This window comes from Garra rufa, chromosome 6 (genome assembly GCF_049309525.1).
Source record: "Garra rufa chromosome 6, GarRuf1.0, whole genome shotgun sequence".
NCBI classification, from domain to species: domain Eukaryota; kingdom Metazoa; phylum Chordata; class Actinopteri; order Cypriniformes; family Cyprinidae; genus Garra; species Garra rufa.
The window spans coordinates 20,728,308-20,739,804 of record NC_133366.1 but is presented as its reverse complement, the minus strand read 5'-3'; positions in this window follow the sequence as shown (position 1 = coordinate 20,739,804).

Here is an 11,497-nt window from a genome sequence, read left to right as displayed (position 1 = left end):
GGAAGACAGTGAATTGGATCATAGGATGCTGCAGACATCTGAGTGGGCGCTGAGTGAGTGGAAAGAAACAGCAGCAGTGGGAAGAAAAGGAATGGATGAGGGGGAAAAAAATACCTGGATGCAGTATGTGGCAAAGCCTAATGGAAAACAGAAAGAAAGAGAGAGAAGAAGGCACCATAAAAGAAACGAGGAGAGTAGGTTTGATTGACAAAGTCATAATTTAAACCTCTGGCAGATTTAAGTTTTAGATAATTATATTTCTCCAGGGGAAAATGAGCATGAATGAGGAAGTAAGTAAATGATTATGGTAAAATGTGAAGAAAACAGCACAAGCATGCCTGCGTTTGCTGGTCTAGCAGTGATGGAAAAAATCCTCGGAAAATTTCACGAGATCTTCTGACAAAGAACATAAGCATTAACAATGTAACACCTCCACGTCCCCAGAGAGAAAATTCGCCATTAACCTCGTTAGAAGCCTGATCTAAAAAAGTGTGCTTGTTTGCCAGACTGTGAGAGTAGACAGTATTACTTTTGCTCTTTTGCGCAAATCCGCAGCCCACTCCAAATCTCTCCCAGATTGCCAATAGCGCAAGCTGTGTAGTCCTGCCAGAAAAACAGAATCTATTGGATCAGGCAGATTTCAGGGCTGTGGCTTCACACATGGCGGCTTCTGTGCCCCAGATTCTCTGCTTGCAGACACTCAATCCTTTTCTGTTTTGTTTTTCACTGTCCCACCTTCCCCGTCTCATTCATCCGAGATATAATACATAACAGTTTAATTATATTTCATACATAACTGCATCCAGCGCAGAAAACTTAAAGGGACAGTTCAGCTAAAAATGAAAATTCTGTCATTAACTACTCACTGTCATTTAAAATTTGTACGAACGCAAAATAAGATATTTTTGATGAAATTCGAGAGCTTTCTGACCCTGCATAGACAGCAACATAACTGACACGTTCAAGGCCCAGAAAGGTAGCAAGGACATCATTAAAAATAGTGTGACATCACTGGATCAACCCTAATTTTATGAAACTAAGAGAACACTATTTGTGTGCAACACGCATGCGTCAAAGACTAACACTAATGAGAAGTTTTTTTTTTTTTGTTTTTACAGAAGAAATTCTGGATATTACAATGGCGTTTTGGCGCTAGGTTAAAAAAAATTCTAAGATTATAAGATTAAACTTGTAATATTTTGAGAATAAAGTCGAACTACTATAAGAATAAATAGAATAAAGTCTAAATATTACAAAAATAAAGTCAAAATACTACGCGAATAAAGTCGAAATATTACAAGAACAATGTAAAAATTACGAGAATAAAGTCAAAATATTATGAGAATGAAGTCGAAATATTACAAAAATAAAGTAGAAATACTAACAGAATAAAGTCAAAATATTACGAGAATAAAGTTGAAATACTACGGAAATGAAGTTGAAATTACGAGAATAAAGTCAAAATTCTACATCAATAGAGTCAAAATATTGTGAGAATGAAGTTGAAATTACGAGAAAAAAGTCAAAATATTATGAGAATAAAGTCGAAGTGTTATAAGAATAAAGTTGAAATACTACGAAAATGAAGTAGAAATATTATGAGAATAAAGTCAAAATACTAAGAGAATAAAGTTGAAATATTACGAGAATAGAGTCGAAATACTACGAAAATGAAATAGAAATATTATGAGAATAAAGTCAAAATACTACGAGAATGAAGTTGAAATTACGAGAATAAAGTCGAAATGTTACGAGAATAAAGTCGAAATGTTATGAGAATAAAGTTGAAATGTTACGAGAATAAAGTTAAAATACTATGAGAATGACGTTGAAATATTACGGAAATAAAGTTGAAATACTATGAAAACAAAGTCGAAATATTATGAGAATAAAGTTGAAATTACGAGAATAAAGTGGAAATATTTTAAGAATAAAGTCAAAATTACATGAATAGTTGAAATTTTTAGAGAATGAAGTTGAAATATTTTGAGTATAAAGTTGAAATTATGAGAATAAAGTGGAAATATTTTGAGAATAAAGTCATAATTGCATGAATAGTTGAAATTTTTAGAGAATGAAGTTGAAATATTTTGAGTATAAAGTTGAAATTATGAGAATAAAGTGGAAATATTTTAAAGAATAAAGTCATAATTACATGAATAGTTGAAATTTTTAGAGAATGAAGTTGAAATATTTTGAGTATAAAGTTGAAACTATGAGAATAAAGTGGAAATATTTTGAGAATAAAGTCATAATTACATGAATAGTTGTAATTTTTAGAGAATGAAGTTGAAATATTTTGAGTATAAAGTTGAAATTATGAGAATAAAGTGGAAATATTTTAAAGAATAAAGTCATAATTACATGAATAGTTGAAATTTTTAGAGAATGAAGTTGAAATATTTTGAGTATAAAGTTGAAATTATGAGAATAAAGTGGAAATATTTTAAAGAATAAAGTCATAATTACATGAATAGTTGAAATTTTTAGAGAATGAAGTTGAAATATTTTGAGTATAAAGTTGAAATTATGAGAATAAAGTGGAAATATTTTGAGAATAAAGTCATAATTACATGAATAGTTGAAATTTTTAGAGAATGAAGTTGAAATATTTTGAGTATAAAGTTGAAATTATGAGAATAAAGTGGAAATATTTTGAGAATAAAGTCATAATTACATGAATAGTTGAAATTTTTAGAGAATGAAGTTGAAATATTTTGAGTATAAAGTTGAAACTATGAGAATAAAGTGGAAATATTTTGAGAATAAAGTCATAATTACATGAATAGTTGTAATTTTTAGAGAATGAAGTTGAAATATTTTGAGTATAAAGTTGAAATTATGAGAATAAAGTGGAAATATTTTAAAGAATAAAGTCATAATTACATGAATAGTTGAAATTTTTAGAGAATGAAGTTGAAATATTTTGAGTATAAAGTTGAAATTATGAGAATAAAGTGGAAATATTTTAAAGAATAAAGTCATAATTACATGAATAGTTGAAATTTTTAGAGAATGAAGTTGAAATATTTTGAGTATAAAGTTGAAATTATGAGAATAAAGTGGAAATATTTTGAGAATAAAGTCATAATTACATGAATAGTTGAAATTTTTAGAGAATGAAGTTGAAATATTTTGAGTATAAAGTTGAAATTATGAGAATAAAGTGGAAATATTTTGAGAATAAAGTCATAATTACATGAATAGTTGAAATTTTTAGAGAATGAAGTTGAAATATTTTGAGTATAAAGTTGAAACTATGAGAATAAAGTGGAAATATTTTGAGAATAAAGTCATAATTACATGAATAGTTGTAATTTTTAGAGAATGAAGTTGAAATATTTTGAGTATAAAGTTGAAATTATGAGAATAAAGTGGAAATATTTTAAAGAATAAAGTCATAATTACATGAATAGTTGAAATTTTTAGAGAATGAAGTTGAAATATTTTGAGTATAAAGTTGAAATTATGAGAATAAAGTGGAAATATTTTAAAGAATAAAGTCATAATTACATGAATAGTTGAAATTTTTAGAGAATGAAGTTGAAATATTTTGAGTATAAAGTTGAAATTATGAGAATAAAGTTGAAATATTTTGAGAATAAAGTCGAAATATGAGAATAAAGTCAAAATACTAAGAGAATAAAGTTGAAATATTACGAGAATAGAGTCGAAATACTACGAAAATGAAATAGAAATATTATGAGAATAAAGTCAAAATACTACGAGAATGAAGTTGAAATTACGAGAATAAAGTCGAAATGTTACGAGAATAAAGTCGAAATGTTATTAGAATAAAGTTAAAATACTATGAGAATGACGTTGAAATATTACGGAAATAAAGTTGAAATACTATGAAAATAAAGTCGAAATATTATGAGAATAAAGTTGAAATTACGAGAATAAAGTGGAAATATTTTGAGAATAAAGTCAAAATTACATGAATAGTTGAAATTTTTAGAGAATGAAGTTGAAATATTTTGAGTATAAAGTTGAAATTATGAGAATAAAGTGGAAATATTTTGAGAATAAAGTCATAATTGCATGAATAGTTTAAATTTTTAGAGAATGAAGTTGAAATATTTTGAGTATAAAGTTGAAATTATGAGAATAAAGTGGAAATATTTTGAGAATAAAGTCATAATTGCATGAATAGTTGAAATTTTTAGAGAATGAAGTTGAAATATTTTGAGTATAAAGTTGAAATTATGAGAATAAAGTGGAAATATTTTAAAGAATAAAGTCATAATTACATGAATAGTTGAAATTTTTAGAGAATGAAGTTGAAATATTTTGAGTATTAAGTTGAAATTATGAGAATAAAGTGGAAATATTTTAAAGAATAAAGTCATAATTACATGAATAGTTGAAATTTTTAGAGAATGAAGTTGAAATATTTTGAGTATAAAGTTGAAATTATGAGAATAAAGTGGAAATATTTTGAGAATAAAGTCATAATTACATGAATAGTTGAAATTTTTAGAGAATGAAGTTGAAATATTTTGAGTATAAAGTTGAAATTATGAGAATAAAGTTGAAATATTTTGAGAATAAAGTCGAAATATGAGAATAAAGTCAAAATACTAAGAGAATAAAGTTGAAATATTACGAGAATAGAGTCGAAATACTACGAAAATGAAATAGAAATATTATGAGAATAAAGTCAAAATACTACGAGAATGAAGTTGAAATTACGAGAATAAAGTCGAAATGTTACGAGAATAAAGTCGAAATGTTATTAGAATAAAGTTAAAATACTATGAGAATGACGTTGAAATATTACGGAAATAAAGTTGAAATACTATGAAAATAAAGTCGAAATATTATGAGAATAAAGTTGAAATTACGAGAATAAAGTGGAAATATTTTGAGAATAAAGTCAAAATTACATGAATAGTTGAAATTTTTAGAGAATGAAGTTGAAATATTTTGAGTATAAAGTTGAAATTATGAGAATAAAGTGGAAATATTTTGAGAATAAAGTCATAATTGCATGAATAGTTGAAATTTTTAGAGAATGAAGTTGAAATATTTTGAGTATAAAGTTGAAATTATGAGAATAAAGTGGAAATATTTTGAGAATAAAGTCATAATTGCATGAATAGTTGAAATTTTTAGAGAATGAAGTTGAAATATTTTGAGTATAAAGTTGAAATTATGAGAATAAAGTGGAAATATTTTAAAGAATAAAGTCATAATTACATGAATAGTTGAAATTTTTAGAGAATGAAGTTGAAATATTTTGAGTATAAAGTTGAAACTATGAGAATAAAGTGGAAATATTTTGAGAATAAAGTCATAATTACATGAATAGTTGAAATTTTTAGAGAATGAAGTTGAAATATTTTGAGTATAAAGTTGAAATTATGAGAATAAAGTGGAAATATTTTAAAGAATAAAGTCATAATTACATGAATAGTTGAAATTTTTAGAGAATGAAGTTGAAATATTTTGAGTATAAAGTTGAAATTATGAGAATAAAGTGGAAATATTTTGAGAATAAAGTCATAATTACATGAATAGTTGAAATTTTTAGAGAATGAAGTTGAAATATTTTGAGTATAAAGTTGAAATTATGAGAATAAAGTGGAAATATTTTGAGAATAAAGTCATAATTACATGAATAGTTGAAATTTTTACAGAATGAAGTTGAAATATTTTGAGTATAAAGTTGAAATTATGAGAATAAAGTGGAAATATTTTGAGAATAAAGTCATAATTACATGAATAGTTGAAATTTTTAGAGAATGAAGTTGAAATATTTTGAGTATAAAGTTGAAATTATGAGAATAAAGTGGAAATATTTTGAGAATAAAGTCATAATTACATGAATAGTTGAAATTTTTAGAGAATGAAGTTGAAATATTTTGAGTATAAAGTTGAAATTATGAGAATAAAGTGGAAATATTTTAAAGAATAAAGTCATAATTACATGAATAGTTGAAATTTTTAGAGAATGAAGTTGAAATATTTTGAGTATAAAGTTGAAATTATGAGAATAAAGTGGAAATATTTTGAGAATAAAGTCATAATTACATGAATAGTTGAAATTTTTACAGAATGAAGTTGAAATATTTTGATTATAAAGTTGAAATTATGAGAATAAAGTGGAAATATTTTGAGAATAAAGTCATAATTACATGAATAGTTGAAATTTTTAGAGAATGAAGTTGAAATATTTTGAGTATAAAGTTGAAATTATGAGAATAAAGTTGAAATATTTTGAGAATAAAGTCGAAATATTATGAGAATAAAGTCAAAATACTAAGAGAATAAAGTTGAAATATTACGAGAATAGAGTCGAAATACTACGAAAATGAAATAGAAATATTATGAGAATAAAGTCAAAATACTACGAGAATGAAGTTGAAATTACGAGAATAAAGTCGAAATGTTACGAGAATAAAGTCGAAATGTTATGAGAATAAAGTTGAAATGTTATGAGAATAAAGTTAAAATACTATGAGAATGACGTTGAAATATTACGGAAATAAAGTTGAAATACTATGAAAACAAAGTCGAAATATTATGAGAATAAAGTCAAAATACTACGAGAATGAAGTTGAAATTACGAGAATAAAGTCGAAATGTTACGAGAATAAAGTCGAAATGTTATTAGAATAAAGTTAAAATACTATGAGAATGACGTTGAAATATTACGGAAATAAAGTTGAAATACTATGAAAATAAAGTCGAAATATTATGAGAATAAAGTTGAAATTACGAGAATAAAGTCGAAATGTTACGAGAATAAAGTCGAAATGTTATGAGAATAAAGTTGAAATGTTACGAGAATAAAGTTAAAATACTATGAGAATGACGTTGAAATATTACGGAAATAAAGTTGAAATACTATGAAAATAAAGTCGAAATATTATGAGAATAAAGTTGAAATTACGAGAATAAAGTCGAAATGTTACGAGAATAAAGTCGAAATGTTATGAGAATAAAGTTGAAATGTTACGAGAATAAAGTTAAAATACTATGAGAATGACGTTGAAATATTACGGAAATAAAGTTGAAATACTATGAAAACAAAGTCGAAATATTATGAGAATAAAGTTGAAATTACGAGAATAAAGTGGAAATATTTTAAGAATAAAGTCAAAATTACATGAATAGTTGAAATTTTTAGAGAATGAAGTTGAAATATTTTGAGTATAAAGTTGAAATTATGAGAATAAAGTTGAAATATTTTGAGAATAAAGTCAAAATTACATGAATAGTTGAAATTTTTAGAGAATGAAGTTGAAATATTTTGAGTATAAAGTTGAAATTACGAGAATAAAGTGGAAATATTTTGAGAATAAAGACGAAATATTTTGAGAATAAAGTCAAAATTACGAGAATAAAGTTAAAATTTTCTAAATATCTCAACTTTATTCTCGAAATATTTCAACTTTTTTCTCGTAGTATTTTGACTTTATTCTTGTAGTATTTGACTTTATTCTTGTAATTTCAATTTTATTCTCTAAATATTATGACTTTAATCCCGTAATCTATGTGGCACAAAACACTGTCATAGGATATAGCATTTCATCACTCTAAATCAGAAAATTCTGTAGGCAGAAAAAAAAAAATCACCATATTTTTAGAAATAAAATGTTTCAACCAGTCTAAAACAACAGGTTCTCTCAAAATTGACCTGTGCATGAAAAAAAAAAAAAATGTTTTTGCCTGTGGTGTCTTGCCTTACAGCACAAAGAAAGTGTAGTAAGTCCACTGTACTGTACAAAACAAGGAGGGGGGGACATGCTGACCGCAAACCGAGTGCCTGAGGAAACAAAATAAAAACAGTTTGGTGGATAAAACCAAAGTACACAACAGTATCTTCATCTGAGATCGGATGCAGTGCTGCATTGCACCGTCTCACTCTGTCAGGCAGAGAGACAGAGAAATGGGCGACATGGTGCAAATAGTGATTTGGTCTTAACTTGTGACCATGTAAAGAAGAAAAAGAGACAGATGGGAAGTTTGTGGTTAAACTGCATCCAAGGAAACAGAAGGGAAAGGGAGACACAGAGGGGGAGAGACAAAGAAAGCCAGAGGGTGAGAAAGTGAGATGAAGCGGACAGGGATGGCGGGAGGGTGAGTTTGCCCATCTCATTAGCTCGGGCTCATTTGATTATGTAAGCACCCAGCTCTTCGACACGTTGCCTATTTTTAGCCCGCTCCCATGTCTCGTCCTATCATCCGCTCTATTAGTTATTGGATGTCTGTGGCTCCGCCATGTCATGATAATTATGTAATACGTGGCACTCAAACACACGCATTCGGGAACACACATCTCACAGCAGTCTGGAAGACATTTGCACGCTAATGATGTGTACAGTGCACTGAAGTGTGATAACACGCACTCACACAAGTCCGGAGGTGCTTTGTAAGCTAATCACACAGAGGCTGTGACTTACTTCAGTTCTCCAGAAATCAAAATTCAAGAAATTACACTGTTTGCTATTTATGCATTCCTGGTTTTACTTTGAGCGATTCAGTGCACATTATGTGAGGAGATAAATTCAGCTGGTAACCTTTTATGAAAATATAACTTACACCAACCACCTCTGTATAATAACTTACCTTTCTGGGTAATGCAAACAAGAACTATTTAGAACTATATCAAAACCCTCCATTATATGGCAAGCCATTTTAGCCTAAAATATACTATGCTTTACTCATCGTGCATTTTTACTAGTAACAATTCAGTTAGAGAGCTCTATAATTTAATTCCTACTAGTAATAATGACAATTAGAGAGCTCTCTAAATCAATTTTTACGAGTTACAATTACAATTAGAGAGCTCTAACAAATTAATTTTTACTAGTTATATGTCTCCATTGACTTCCATTCATTTTTAATTACAGAGCTCTACAATTCAATTCTTGCTAGTAACAATTCCAATTAGAGAGCTCTCAAAATCAATTGTTACTATTAATAATTTCCAATTAGAGAGCTCTCTAAATCATTTTTACTAGTAAAAAATAGTTTAGAGAGCTCTCTAATTCAATTGTTACTAGTAAGAACTAAATTAGAGAGATCCTTAATTGGATTACAGAGCTCTGCAATTAAACATATCTGTAATTAGTTTTTTTACTAGTAAAAATTGAATTGTAGAGCTCTGTAATTGCATTTTTACTAGTAATAATTAAATTAAAGAGCTCTCTAATCTGAATTATTACTAGTAAAAACTGAATTAGAGCGCTCTCTAATTGGAATTCTTACTAGTAAAAATTCATTTGTAGAACTCTCTAATTGGAATTGTTACTAGTGAATTGAAATAGAGAGCTCCGTAATTGGAATTGTAACTAGTAAGAACTGAATTATAAAGCTTTCTAACTGAATTGCTACTTGTAAAAATGCATTTACGATGACTAACGCTTAGTGTATTTTAGGCTAAAATGGTTTGCCATACATGTCTCCATTGACTTGCATTCATTTTTAATTACAGAGCTCTACAATTGAATTATTACTAGTAACAATTCCAATTAGAGAGCTCTCAAAATCAATTGTTACTATTAATAATTCCAATTAGAGAGCTCTCTAAATAATTTTTTACTAGTAAAAATTAGTTTAGAGAGCTCTCTAATTCAATTGTTACTAGTAAGAACTAAATTAGAGAGATCCTTAATTGGATTACAGAGCTCTGCAATTAAACAAATCTGTAATTAGTTTTTTTTACTAGTAAAAATTTAATTGTAGAGCTCTGTAATTGCATTTTTACTAGTAATAACTAAATTAAAGAGCTCTCTAATCTGAATTATTACTAGTAAAAAACTGAATTAGAGCGCTCTCTAATTGGAATTCTTACTAGTAAAAATTCATTTGTAGAACTCTCTAATTGGAATTGTTACTAGTGAATTGAAATAGAGAGCTCCGTAATTGGAATTGTAACTAGTAAGAACTGAATTATAAAGCTTTCTAACTGAATTGTTAGTTGTAAAAATGCATTTACGATGACTAACGCTTAGTGTATTTTAGGCTAAAATGGTTAGCCATACATATGTCTCCATTGACTTGCATTCATTTTAATTACAGAGCTCTACAATTGAATTATTACTAGTAAGAATTACAATTAGAGATCTCTCTAAATCAATTTTTACTAGTAATAATACCAATTAAAGAGCTCTCAAATTCAGTTTTTACCAGTAACAATTTCGATTAGAGAGCTCTCTAATTCAGTTTTTACTAGTAAAAAAACACATTAAAGATATGTTTAATTGCAAAGCTCTATAATTAAATTAAAGAACTCTCTAATTCAGTTCTTACTAGTAACAATTGAATTAGAGAGCTCTCTATTTGGAATTGTTACTAGTAAAAACTGAATTAGAGAGCTCTTTAATTGGAATTATTACTAGTAAAAATTTATTTAGAGAGCTCTCTAATTGTAATTGTTACTAGTAAGAATTCAACTGTAGAGCTCTCTAATTGGAATTGTTACTAGTAAAAATTCTGTTGTAGAGATCTGTAATTAAAAATGAATGGAAGTCAATGGAGACATGTGACTAGTAAAAATTAATTTGTAGAGATCTCTAATTGGAATTGTAACTAGTAAAAACTGATTTAGAGAGCTTTCTAATTGGCATTGTTACTAGTAGGAATTGAATTATAGAGCTCTCTAATTAAATTATTACTAGTAAAAATGCAATTATGATGAGTAACGCATAGTATATTTAGGCTAAAACAGCTTGCCATACCTTTATAAATACTTGGCACAAAGAGACCAGGTTTTATTCAGAATTCAATCAGTTTCTTAAGTCATTTTCTTAAGAGCAAATTATGCACAACTCATTTTACTTAGGTAATGTGACATATTTCTCAATAGCTACATTTACACACATCTAAATAATCAGTTTATATTAAGATTGTTGGCTTAATTGGACTGAAAATCCTTCATATAAACACATCAATCTATCCAATTTATCTGGGCTCAGTCAGAATGACATTTGTAAAAGGTTGAATTTAACTATTGTTTTAAACAGAATAAAAAAAATTGCACACATGCATAATACTGTGGTCTGTATATTTACACTTGAATATTTGCTGAACAGGTTTTCTGACACAAATCTCAGCTTGCTTTTTAGATATGCACACATAAATGAATATGTGAATCAGATTTAGGGTTCGTTCCAAATAGATAGGTGCTGGTCTCGCATGCTGAAATAGTTGTTTAAGGTTTTTGTAATAAATTGGCACCAAGTCAAATGACTTTGTAGTTTACCCCAAAAATTAAAATTCTGTCACCACTTACTCACCCTCATGTAGTTCCAAACCTACATGAATGAACCTACATAAATTAGACTTTCTTATGGGAAACACCAAATAAGATCTTTTGAAAAATGATGCTCTGTTTTTCTTGAAATTATCTTCTCTGCTCTACAGAAGAAAGAAATTTAAAATTCATACAGATTTGGAACAAAACGAGGATGAGTAAATGGTGACAGTTTTTATTTCTGGTTGAATAAACACCCAATTTTACAGAGAAATATATCACATTATTAAA